Genomic DNA, 13063 nt, shown 5'->3' with positions numbered 1-13063 from the left:
GTAGAGGGCAGGATGAGTGTAGCGTCGGAGCTAAGGAGGGAGGAAGAAAGGGATGGGGTGTGAGGTGAAAGAGAAAAAAGGGGGAATGGCAGAGGAGTGGAGGAGATGAGGAAGGAGGGGAGTATCTTTTTTTTGGCAGCACCCCCCACTTTTTCTAAATGTCAGTCAGGCTGTGTATGGGCTGTCCTCCAAACATACAAGGACATATACACACACATACATACATTCCAAGCAGAAATCAATCATCAAACAAACTCACTCACCCGTAGCCTGGCCTTTCAACCTCTTACACACCTCAACAACCCGCACACGTTAAGATGATTCCTAATCTCACGAAAACTTCACTCCTTGCATACTGTAGGTACACTTACAAATCTATAACTTAACTATAACTTTGATGGTTATTTTTGTAATGTTTAATCTAAAAGAAAAAACTGCAAAGTAACTCCAATTTAAAAACAAAGGAAAAAGAAAATCTTTTTTCTCCCATCTTCCAAAAAGTGTCCTCTCTCACCAGTAGTGTCCAGCATGGTTTTCCTCCCAGCTGTGTGGAGATCAGGTGTTGGAGTGTGTCAGTTCCAAAGTGGCCCCTCCTCTCTCTCTGTGTCTCTTCTTCTACTTTCCTCTCTTTCTCTGTACCACTCTCTTCTTCTGGCCCCGTTTTACCTTAGAGCTGCCTGTCCTCTTACTCCACACTAACAACACTTTGCTCAGCTTGCACTCTGTCAGTGTGTGCATGTGCAGGCAGCCATGAGTGCATATGTGTGCAGAGCATGTGTGTCGGGCCGCAACGCGTCTGAGTTAACTGCTCCTCTTGCTGGCACTCAATGACACGACTCTCTCTCCTCCACTGATCTGCTTTCCCACTGAGAGAGAGAGAGAGAGAGAGAGAGAGAGAGAGAGAGAGAGAGAGAGAGAGAGAGAGAGAGAGAGAGAGAGAGAGAGAGCAGGAAGAGAAAGCCGGGTTGTCCCTGTCTTATTACCAGCTCTCCATGCCTGATGATTCTCCACTCCAGACCTCAGTGGGATTGAGCCACTCTATAACGCACACACACATACAAACTGCCCTCTCCACACAACTATTCCAAGCAAATAATGTATTTGTCAATACCACTGGACAAGTTCCAACTACTATAATAACCTCAATACTTAACAAGAAGAAAACTCAAAGCCTTCAAGTTCCATAATTTTCTTTTATTTTTATCATATCTGATCCTGCTTTTCTGTAATTTGGAAAACCATAGAAAACAGTTAAAAAAAAAAAACATTTTTATTGCATTTTGTTTTTACATTGTGCCTCAGTAACTACATTCACAACGGCGAGATTAAATCCAGAAAGTGTTTTAAAACTACAGTGGGCCAGGTATTTTAAAGTGGGCACACAACCATTTGATTTTATTACTAAGTCTGATTCCTTTGTCTGTTTTTCTTCCCCTGTATTAAACAGCTCTAGCTAATGGTTCTACGTAATCAGTCCACCCCCCACCTCCCGATGTGAGCACACACACACAGACACACACCGTCTTTTGGAGAAGTGCGGCAGAGCACATAATCATACATACTCTCTCCCACTCGCAAACACACACACACACACACACACACACACAGGGAAACCTCGAGTGGATGCTTTCAGATTTTAATTAAGAAAAAAATGAGAAAGAGGCTCCATTTTTGCCAAATTGGTCCCTGCAGCAGACAGTCTCACAAAGGTGGGGAAAAGAAAGAAACCCCTAACATATGCACTTACAAGTGGCAAACATCCCTCTCCCTCACTGTATGTGCCAACACATTTTATATAAGAGATAAATTGTGTAATAATGCTATTGTTCTGTAGATTTTGTTATTTTGTCTTTGCATTTTTTGTACACAACTTCCCCTCACATCAGCTGTTGAAATGATAGTCTTTGAAACTGTGAGTGTGTCTGAATAAGATGTCACTGTGATCTTCCTGCTATGAAACAGAAAGAAAGGGAATTAACTTTTCTTTCTTTCGCTACATTAAATGGCTTCACGTATGTAGAAAGCCACTTGAAATTTTGTTGCAATTTGAGGAAGACAGCTGTTACTGTCTTTTAAAAGCTTCTCTATACAGAACTAATGACAGGTCTTACTAACCTTTACCTGAGTAATCTCCACAGCATTTTCTCTGATCAAATCTAGTCTTACTTTCTTCTTTCTTTTAGATTGAATGAAAATGAAATTGATGTGTGACCGACACAATGAGAACTTAATATGCCATTTGGTTTTGTCTTTTGACCATTTCTCTCTCTCTCTCTCTCTCTCTCTCTCTTTCTCTCTCTCTCTCTATAGAGAGAGAGAGAGAGAGAGAGAAAGAGAGAGAGAGAGAAAGTGCCTTCCGCAGTAACCAAAGCTAGTGAAGACCGCACATCATTACTGGCAAATGGACACTAATGGGAGAAATTCTGAGAGCCAACTGTCACAGATTTGTCCCCACCATTTCAACTCTCTTTCTTACCCAGATTGATTCTGAAAACAACACTGTCATTAATACATAAAAATGTGGCAGACACCTTGTTTAAAAAAAATATATATTTTGAAACATTATAATTCTTAATGTAATGTCTATTGATTCTTCATTAAGCCTTGACTATAAAATCTTTCAGCTTACAGTCGCATAAACCGTATGTCTATAGAGTGCTGCAGGGATGACATATTATTGTAGTCAACATGGAAGTTAGCGGGATACTGGTTACCTGCCCCCCAAAAAAAATTCCCCATAGACTTCTGAATTATCACAAAAAATAAGCAACAACATTTTATGAATTATGAAGTGTAAATGCATTAATTAGAAATATAAAAATCCACATTTTAATAAAAAAATAAAGTTTCATCTGTGAAGACTAACTTGTTGGACAAAATGTGGAAGTGTCATAAACTTTTGTTAAACACAGAGCTTCTTTTTTTTTGCGATAATCCAAAATTCCATGGGAAAATGAATAGGCTTTTTTGCAAGGGAACTTTTTTTGTCCGGCTAACTTCTGGGTTAGCCTACAAAAATACATTATCCCTGTGGCAATCTACTGTTTGTCTCTCCCCCTCTTAATTTCTTTTTCTCTCTGTCTCTAAAATGTGCTGGACTTTTGATTTTTCCAGTGCTGCTGAGTGTCAAGCTGGCAGCTCAGCTTTTGACCTCCCCATTAACAGTTGCTATATGTGAGAGAATGCTGCAATTTCCCCTCTTGTTGCCTCAATGCCTGGCTTGTTGTTCAGTTTGTCCAGTCCTTTTTTATCTAGGGTGAGCTTAGTTACTATTGGTGGCATCAGCAGCATGAGCCACAGTAATGGACTCCTTTATTAAAACTATTATTCTGCAAGCCTTCAAATTCCCCCCAGACTAGGGCCATGTCGAAGCTGATATAATTAACTAGAGGCTCAGCTACGGATCAATTACCAGACAAGCAAGTGATAGCCAAATCAATGAAAGATCATCAGCCACATTATCTATGTTGCAACTCATTAGAGTAAAAGAGAGAAGAGCATGCTGGGAGTCCTGGGGCTGTGGCACTGCGGCAGCACAGAGGGCATTGACTTTTTAATAGTGACCCATGTCAGTGCGTGTTTATGAGTGTTAGTCTGGGCTATATCACGTTTGCAGATACCTTGCTGGGTGCCTTTATGCCTCACGTATTTCCAGGTGTCTCATTTAGTGTTTTTAGGAAATCAAATACCAAAATTAACAATATATGTAACTTAGAATGCAATATTCTGTTAAGCAACAAAGAAAAAAACATTCACTCTGCCAAGCAAGAGAATGTGACAAAGTGAGCCTTAATTATTCATGAGATCACATGAGGATGTTTATTTTACTGCAGGAACTTGGAAAATTATGCCATTTTATTTTCTACATTATAAATAAAGGCTTTACGTTTGAACGATAGAACGATATTGGATTCTGTCTCTTATTTTGATTTCTTATCTTTATATTTCTATTGTCATATAATTGTAAAGACAAAAATTTCATTTTATTAATATACAGGATCACTGCTTAGATTTTTTAAAATTTATATAATACAAATTGAGTAATAATTAAAAACAAATCTTACTGAGATAACTGCATTATGTTTCAAAAGATTAAATATTTTCTAAAATAGGGCAGGTAATTAAAGATTTATTAATCATTTAAAATTTAAAAAAGTAGGTTATTTCTTGAATTGAACACTCTTTTCCCTAGAGAGAAGGAATGCCCAGTAAATAAGAAGGTAACTGAATACAGTGTTGAGGATGAGCATAGGAACTGTGCTTGTTTCTAGCTCTTCATGTGACTTCAAGTCGATCAGATGGCAGCAGGATAGAACTGTCACTGTTCTGTTTTGTTGGAAGAAGCGATAGGCAAGAAATCATATGACACCATGTTTAAACAACCTTCTTGTGTATGGTAGACAAAGAGAGAAAGTAAAGGTTCCCTGAACTTAAAAACCACTCATGATCTCAATGCCATTGATATAGCAATCGTCCATCTATATTTACGTTGTAACCATCTTATGTTTAAAGCTGAGAGAAAGAGAAACAAAACACGAAAAAGAAAAGAAAACGAGAAAGATAAGAACAGTAAAAAGATTCTCAGTGGACCTACTTAAGAAAATGCTCTGTCAATAACACCACAACCTTCTGAATCAACTACAGAGATGTGTATAAGGTGCCATGTATACTTCAACTCTATAAAGGCAGCAACTTATATAAATGGTTAGTTCCAGTCCTTGCCCTTAAGCCGGGACTACTATCCAGCCGGAAGCACTTTGTTATAGAGTACGTACACTTACCAGGTTCATAAACTGTATGGTAAATATGTTGTACTTACAGACAAATGTGTGCTACTTACTTTTGAGTATGTACATGGTAATTAAAATCATTACTGTACCAGAGTTATTTTGTAACTCTAGATAAGTACTGAGTAATACCAGACAAATACTTAATGGGGCGGTTTCCCAGACAGGGTTTAGATTAATCCAGGACTAGGCCTTAGTTTTGTTAGGGCATTTAAGTAGTTTTTACAAACATACCTTACAAAAAACATTATTGGTGTGCATTTTGAGACAAAACAATGGGACTGATATGTTAAGATGATTCATTGCAAGCTGTTTATAAATTAAGGGGCTAAAACTTGCATTTTAGTCTGGGACTAGCATAAGCCTTGTCCGTGAAACCGCCCCATAGTGTATATATACTGTAACTAAGAAAAAACCCTACTGTTCTTGCAAATGTATGTAGAATATACGTATTCAGTTCTTACAGGCTAGTGTAAGCTTAGGAACACCTGTTCAATTTCTCATTAATGCAATTATCTAATCAACCAATCACATGGCAGTTGCTTCAATGCATTTAGGGGTGTGGTCCTGGGCTGGGTTTCCCGATAACGATTGAACTTAGCACTTAAGAGCGCTTTCTACGAGCTACTTAACGAACATTCGTTGTTCATTTACGTGCGTTTCCCAAAGATGCACGTGTAACGATCGTTAGCAGCTGGGTTTTAAGTGCTACTTACGAGTCGCTATCCGTTTGTCAAGTGCTGAAATGTCACCAATAGAATGACTCAAATTTGTAGCAGAAGCTTGTTTAGGATAATGATCTTTAGCCGATGTGCACTAATATTTTTTATATTATTATTCATAATTGTTCAATGACTTGTTTTATGAAATGTTTTAATAATTTGTGCATAATGAAATATTCTTTTCCGTATTTAGTTAGGACTCGACCCACCGCGAAATGCCTTCTGCATGTTATATTATAGTTTAGATTATTATTATTATTATTATTATTAATGGTTTTTATTATCTATATTTATTTATTATTATGGATTATTGCATTGTGCTGTAAATATTTATTTGGTTTCTTTAATTAGATGTCATTTCCCTTAAAAAATTTTTAGATGAACTATAGCAGCAATCGGTAGGAACCATTAATCAATTTGCTAGTACCAACTTTTACCAAAATACAAAAAAAAAACTTTTGCTAACTTGTAACAAATAAGTTTTTCTTCTTTATTAATTTATGTTAAGTCTTTTAAATTTGATTTCTCATTTGAATTTTTAATATATTATATTATATATTTAATATAAAATAAACAAAGAAGAACCCAATAAATAAATATAGCCTACATTTAAAACATTACATTATCGTCATTGCAGGAGTGCAATTTGCTGGTTGTCCTGCAGGTGTCCTTGTAACTCTGTTGTCTTACGATGCACTTAAGAATTAACGATTACTCCAGACCACTCGTAGATCTACGATGATTTTCAAGTGCTACTTAAGTTACGAAGCTTTTGGGAAATGGCCCGTAATTCTAAGATGATTCGTACGATCGTTTTAACGATCTACTTAGCCTTACGATGCTTTTGGGAAACCCGGCCCTGGTCAAGACAATCTCCTGAACTCCAAACTGAATGTCAGAATGGGAAAGAAAGGGGATTTAAGCAATTTTGAGCGTGGCATGGTTGTTGGTGCCAGACGGGCCAGTGTGAGTATTTCACAATCTGCTCAGTTACTGAGATTTTCACGCGCAACCATTTCTAGGGTTTACAAAGAATAGTGTGAAAAGGGAAAACATCCAGTTTGCGGCAGTCCTGTGGGCGAAAATGCCTTGTTGATGCTAGAGGTCAGAGGAGAATGGGCCGACTGATTCAAGCTGATAGAAGAGCAACTTTGACTGAAATAACCACTCATTACAACCGAGGTATGGAGCAAAGCATTTTTGAAGCCACAACACGCAGAACCTTGAGGCGGATGGGCTACAACAGCAGAAGACCCCACCAGGTACCACTCATCTCCACTACAAATAGAAAAAAGAGGGTACAATTTGCACGAGCACACCAAAATTGGACAGTTGAAGACTGGAATAATGTTGCCTGGTCTGATGAGTCTTGATTTCTGTTGAGACATTCAGATGGTAGAGACAGAATTTGGCGTAAACAGAATGAGAACATGGATTCATCATGCCGTGTTACCACTGTGCAGGCTGGTGGTGGTGTAATGGTGTGGTGCATGTTTTCTTTAGGCCCCTTAGTGCCAATTGGGCATTGTTTAAATACCACGGCCTACCGGAGCATTGTTTCTGACCATGTCCATCCCTTTATGACCACCATGTACCCATCCTCTGATGGCTACTTCCAGCAGGATAATGCACCATGTCACAAAGCTTGAATCATTTCAAATTGGTTTCTTGAACATGACAATGAGTTCACTGTACTAAAATGGCCCACACGGTCACCAGATCTCAACCCAATAGAGCATCTTTGGGATGTGGTGCAGCGGGAGCTTTGTTCAGCACCACGGACATTGCAGCAGAAAATTTGGGGTATGAAACACAATCATAGTACATTAAAAAAAACCGGAGGACAAAAACTAAAGATTTACAAGAAGTGTTGGAACATTTGCATGACTCCTCTTTTATTTCCTACAGAAAAATAAAAAATAACATGGCTTGGCAAACAATATTTTTGAATAATATGTTCCTTTGATATTCCAAATAACATGTTACGTGTTAACAATCCTCTGCCTTGTACCACACGCCCTCTAATCTATGCAGTGCCTCTCCTATCAGGAACAATTTTAGCCATTTCAAGTGGAAAATGATTTAACCATGCAAAGCCGTTATAAAAATGTGAAGTGATGACGATACGAGTGATGGTGGAACCGGAAGGTATAAAAGGTAAGTGTGAACATAGCATATAAGGTTTGAGAGGGCATATTAAGCACATTCGGTTTGAGAGGGCTGTGACAATGTTTGAGGAGCGATAATGGAGCGTTAAATGGGCAAAAGATCCGCAGATATGAGGAATGTAATAAGAAGGCAGCTTTAAATTAGTCCTGACAGTGAGTAGAGCTTTAAAGAGCACCCCTGGGGGGGATTTTTTCAGTTCCCCCGGGTTCGGAGGACACAATACATGTTGTCCCTAATGGTCATCAGGAAATTGATATGGAAACCATTTATGACGATTTAGAATGCGCCAGTTTATCAGTTTCTACCCAGGAACATTAGCTACTGCAACCAGGGCCAGAGTGGGGCCACTTTTCAGCCCGGGAGTTTCAGGCCCAAGACCGGCCCACTTTTTCCATGGTGTTATTCCAAATTAGCACTTTTTTCAAATTGGATAAATAAAGCAACTGTTCAGGTCTTACTATAGTTTTTATTAATATCATGGTTCAACAAATAAGGTTAAAGTTAAATAATATTTCACTTAAGATAAGAAGTTAACAAAAATATTCCTCTACACTCTAAAAAAGGCTGGGTTACTTTTTACCCATAATGGGTAAATATTGGACAGAACACGTGCTGGGTTAAAAATTACTCCATGCTGGGTTAAAAATAACCCAATGTTGGGTTGTTGTTATGCAACCATGGATTATAATAACGCAACAGGTGGGTTAAAACAACCTAGCACTGGGTCAATTTTAACCCAGCAGCGTGTTCTGTCCAATATATAAAATATATAAATAACCCAGCCCTTTTTAGAGTGTATTCCACAAGGAAAGGTTGATAAATTATTAGCATTGCTAATGCTATGAGGCCGATGATTAATGCAAATAGAAATATAAAAGTCCTAATTAAAAAAGAAAACAATTTGACAAAAATATTGAATACAACATTGGTTAAATAGCATAACAAGTGATTTAAAAGCTTTTTTAGGCTGGTCATTTTTGACTGGGAAAACAAGAGGTGTTATAGGGTTCTGAACACAACCTGAGGGTTAAATAACTTTAATTCATATTGTTTACTTATGGCCTCCTCATTTTCAGCAGGGGACTGCTCAGAAGCTGCTTGCATAATATTTGCAAAGTCTATGAATCGCCATGTATACACAAAAGGGTAATATTTTAACAAACAAAAAAATTTTGGCTTGTAAATAGTTTGACAATGGTATTAGCCCAATAATAACTAGTTAGTTAATAACTAATTAGCTAATGCTAATCATTACTAGGCTTATTTCTCTTTAAGTTACCTGTTGTCACTTTTGTTTGTCCTCTTGAAAATAAACCTGTAAGTTTGGCACATTTGGCAGCATCCTCCTCCAATAGATTTTTTCTTCAACCTGTTTTTTACGCCCTGCTCCTCTCAGGCATATTGTTACGGTAGGGCCGGCCCAGCCTACCGGAGAAAAATTTTCTTGGACGTGCTATGGACCGAACCAACTCTATGGGAGGGGAGGGGAAAACTCCCTCACATGGTACAACCCATGCAGAGGCTGCGCGCTGCAGTGTCAATGCGAAACGTGTGAAGTTTCATTTAAGAGAAGATAGACTCACTAACGTGACAAATGTAAAAAAAAAAAAAAACTCGACCGGCCCAAAAGTGAAGATGCCCACCGGGAATTCTCCCGATTACCCACCCCGGGCCTGACTGCAACCAAATAATCTGTTTGTAATCGTACTGATGACTCAGTCATATTGAAAAGCCTTCTTGTAAACACCTTAATCAATAAGACTGAGCTCGATCAAATGCAAATTTTCAAAGTACTGAAAGGGATGGTATAGTCCGATCTGTGATCTGATCATCACTTGAAAAGTATGCATGTAAATGCGTGAATCGAAGTATTTTCTCAATCAAATGCAAAATACATTGTGCACACGCAAATAAAAATTGTTCTCAAGTTCACGCCTTATATTTACCTCTTGTTTACGTATCATATGATTCTCGTCAAAGAAACACGCAATGGCAATACACATTATTAAGGTGTACTTTCATAAGATTAGGCTTAAGAACAATTTTTTCCAACTCAGCTTTGACTTTTATCCAGAGATAAAGCATGAACTCAATGCCAAGTCCTTTGCGTTTATATGTTTCTACCCAGAGATGTTGTAGAACTAGAAATCAGTTTTTTTTTTAAAAAGGAGTAGTTAAATTAGTTTGACCGTCTTCTGCCATGTAGTTGCTTCATGGCATCAAAACTCACACACCTCAGACCCCAAGTTAACCTTTGTTTGCATAAGTGCAGTTTTGTCACAAATCTGCTAAACGTAACACAATGGTTGTTACACAAGATAGAGCGAGGTGACAGAATTCATTTTGATTCTCGTCCTCTAAGATTCAGAGGGATATTATCCACCAAACTGGACCCCACACAAGTAGATGGGTGTTAGAGTAAAATGTGTTATATCCGCTGGAGAAAGGGGACATACAGTATGTTCTCCTCTCCAAGAGAGCCAGTCTGGGTTCTACAACTGGTATTTTATATTTTCTAAGAAGGATGGTGGGGTTTAAAACTTAGACATTTAAACTGTTCTCTTAGGTTCAGATCGCTGAGTGTTATTATTATTGTGGCCAGTACCAGATTTGAGGACTAGTTTGGCACAACAGGTCTGAGGACACTTACTTCCATATCTCCACCTTTATCTCAGTATCTCAGGCTCATTTTTTGCAAAGTGTGTCAGTATTGAGTACTTCTATGTGGCCTAGTGCTCTGCCCTTGCACTTGTACAAACTGTATGGTTACAACCCTTGCTCCACCTAGACTTCAGGGGATCCACATTCTAGATTACATAGATGATTGGCTAGTATTAGCACAATCCTACGTTAGTATTAGCACAATCCTACGTGTTGCCAATTTGATATTGAGATCTCGTCCTTGGCCATTGAAATGTCTGAGGCTTTGGTTGAATGCCAAAATGAGCAGCCTGGTTCCTAGGCAAAATAAGATTTTTCTGGGAGTAGTATAGGACTTGTTATCAATGCAGGCACATCTGTCTCCTGTGCAAGTCCAATCTATCCAGGCAACTGCATACAGGAAAATGCTAGGTCTGGTCTACAATGTAAAACTTTTTTAGAGAGTATTGGGTCTAATGGCAGCAGCATCCAACATAGTTCCCTTTGGTCTGGGGAACGCTGCAGTGGTGGCTCTAAAGCAAAGGTTTTCCCTTAGGGTAATATAAAAAATTTCAGATCCTTTTCTAGGCCCATGAGCCATTTTTCCCTAGTGATCAAAATGTGGGAGCAGACATCCTGTCGAGACAGGGGTTGAGACCCAGGAAAGGGAGACTCCACCCAGAGGTGGTGAAGCAAATTTGGGAGAGAAACAGTCCAGCAGAGGTAGACCTGTTTGATCCTGAAAGACATCCACCTGACAGTTATGGTTTTCTCAAAGGGATCAGTCTGATTCTGGTAGCCCCTTGTATACAGGTGTTGTAGAGACCATTCTGAGACCATTCTCTCAAGCTCCGTCTACCAGGAAACTTTAAACATTAAATGGAGGGTTTTCACTCTTTGCTGTAGTGATAGACATATCGATCCAGTAAACTGCCCGGTGGCTTCAGATTTTGGAATTTCATTTATTTCAGCCTTTCACCAATATCTATTTAAAGGGCATTTAAGTCAGCTTCAGACAAATATGAATCCTTTAAGATAACATTTTTGCTCGCCATTACCTCTCTGAGGAGGTAGGCAATTTACATGCACTTTCTTTCTCCCCATCTTGTTTGGAGTTTGCTCCGGGGTGTCATGACTTAGGTCTGATCGGCTGCTTCTGTGTTTGTTTACTTTCTGTTTGTTTGACAGTTCTGCACGTGCACGCCTGCACTTTGCAATCCCTCCCACCTTGTTAACTCATTAGCTCTTTCACACCTGAAGATTTCTCCCAGGCATTGCCCTGTGGTTCTGTGTTTATTATTGAAATGTATTAATAAATCATCTGCTCACATTTAAGTCCCTGACTGTCTGATCCTTAACAGTATGAACACGGCAATATGGATTCAGCGAGCGCAGTTCCTGTGGCTACTGCCTTGGCACAGCAGGGAGCGTTGTTGGGACAACATGCCAACCAGCTATCATCCACCTAATTGGACGTCTGGTATCTCTCATCCCAACTCACCGAACTCAGCACACATCTGGAGCAAGTCAATGTCGAGTTTGGAGAGGTTAGGCAGTCCCTTTTGTCAAGAGAAGCTCCATCTACCCTCAAATGTGAACTTCACACTGTCAATCCACCCACATATGATGGTGATGCAAATTGCTGTCAATCTCTTCTGTCATAGTGCTCATTGATCTTCGCTCTGCAGCTTTGCAGATATGCCGCTGAGAACACCAAGGTGGCTTTTATCATCACACTGCTGACAGGTGGAGCGAGAGATTGCGGAACAGCGGTTTGGGGCGCGCTGCTCCTTGTTGCTAGCCTGGTTATCCAGACCTACATTAAGATGTAAGGTCTGGCAACTCTTCACACAAATGGCTCAATGCAAGGGGCGGGATATAAGGTTGTCCCTCAAAATGCCTCTGCACGCAATAGGATGGCGCTATGACCAATCAGAGCAACGAAGAAGGTGAAGTAGTTACCGTAACCAGTCGGCAAAACTCCAAACACATCTTTCTTGCTTAAAAAGGACTTCAGTAGGGTTATTTGCTCTTCTCTCAAAGAAAAACATAAGTCTAAGTCTTCCAGAGTCGCGGCCAAAGCCGCTTCAAAAGAAAGCTGTTCGCCAGCAGCAGCAGCCATTCTTTGTTTTCAAGTAGGAACCGTTGCAGCTCTGTCGTCATCATGTTAAGCCCGCCCCACAGACGCTACACACGATGTGATTGGCCTGACCAAATTTTGGTTTTTGGAGCTGTTAAGTGTATTGTGAGTGCCTAGACTAAACCCTGGCAGCAAATATATTTTGCGGCCGCTAGGGTGCGTCTAGATTTCTAGGCTACCTTGTTGCCAGAGTTTTGATAAGTTTAAAAAGGAGATGTTCAACCCCTTGATCGATCACTGCAGGAAGATGTGGCAGCTTCGCATTTAGTCTGTTTGTCTCAGAGAGGACGATCTGTCATGGACTACTCTATTGAATTTAGGACACTGGCAGCTTCATGTGCCTGGAATGACGCAGCCCTGAGAGTACAGTTTTTGGACGGACTTTGTGTCAGGATTCAGGATGAGATTGCTACCCATGACCTTCCATCTTCACTGGACGAGATGATTGAGCTTGCTCTCAAAATCGAGTCTCGCATGCTTCTTTATCGTCACCACCAATCATTATGCCACCGTGTTTTGCTGGATGACACGGCCAACGACTCCTCACCCATGACAATGCTTTCCTCCACGTCTGCTGAGGGTAAACCCATGCAGCTGGGTTGTCT

The 13063-nt window shown here is 39.7% G+C and overlaps 1 protein-coding gene across 4 annotated transcripts in view; it reads right to left on the bottom strand.

Moving 5' to 3' along the window:
• bnc2 (basonuclin zinc finger protein 2) overlaps positions 1-13063 on the bottom strand; it is a 437581-nt gene that overhangs the window by 207980 nt on the left and 216538 nt on the right. Inside the window, exon 1 of one of the 4 annotated variants that reach the window (XM_065254837.2) lies at positions 515-629. The exons of the other annotated variants lie outside the window; for them this stretch is intronic. The gene's annotated coding sequence lies outside the window, so the exon portion shown is untranslated. Of the gene's footprint in view, positions 1-514; positions 630-13063 lie in introns of those variants that run through there. 4 annotated transcript variants of the gene reach the window in all.

This window comes from Paramisgurnus dabryanus, chromosome 4, assembly GCF_030506205.2.
Source record: "Paramisgurnus dabryanus chromosome 4, PD_genome_1.1, whole genome shotgun sequence".
Classification (NCBI taxonomy): Eukaryota; Metazoa; Chordata; class Actinopteri; order Cypriniformes; family Cobitidae; genus Paramisgurnus; species Paramisgurnus dabryanus.
The sequence above is the reverse complement of the archived record's forward strand: the minus strand, read 5'-3'. Positions and strand labels throughout refer to the sequence as shown.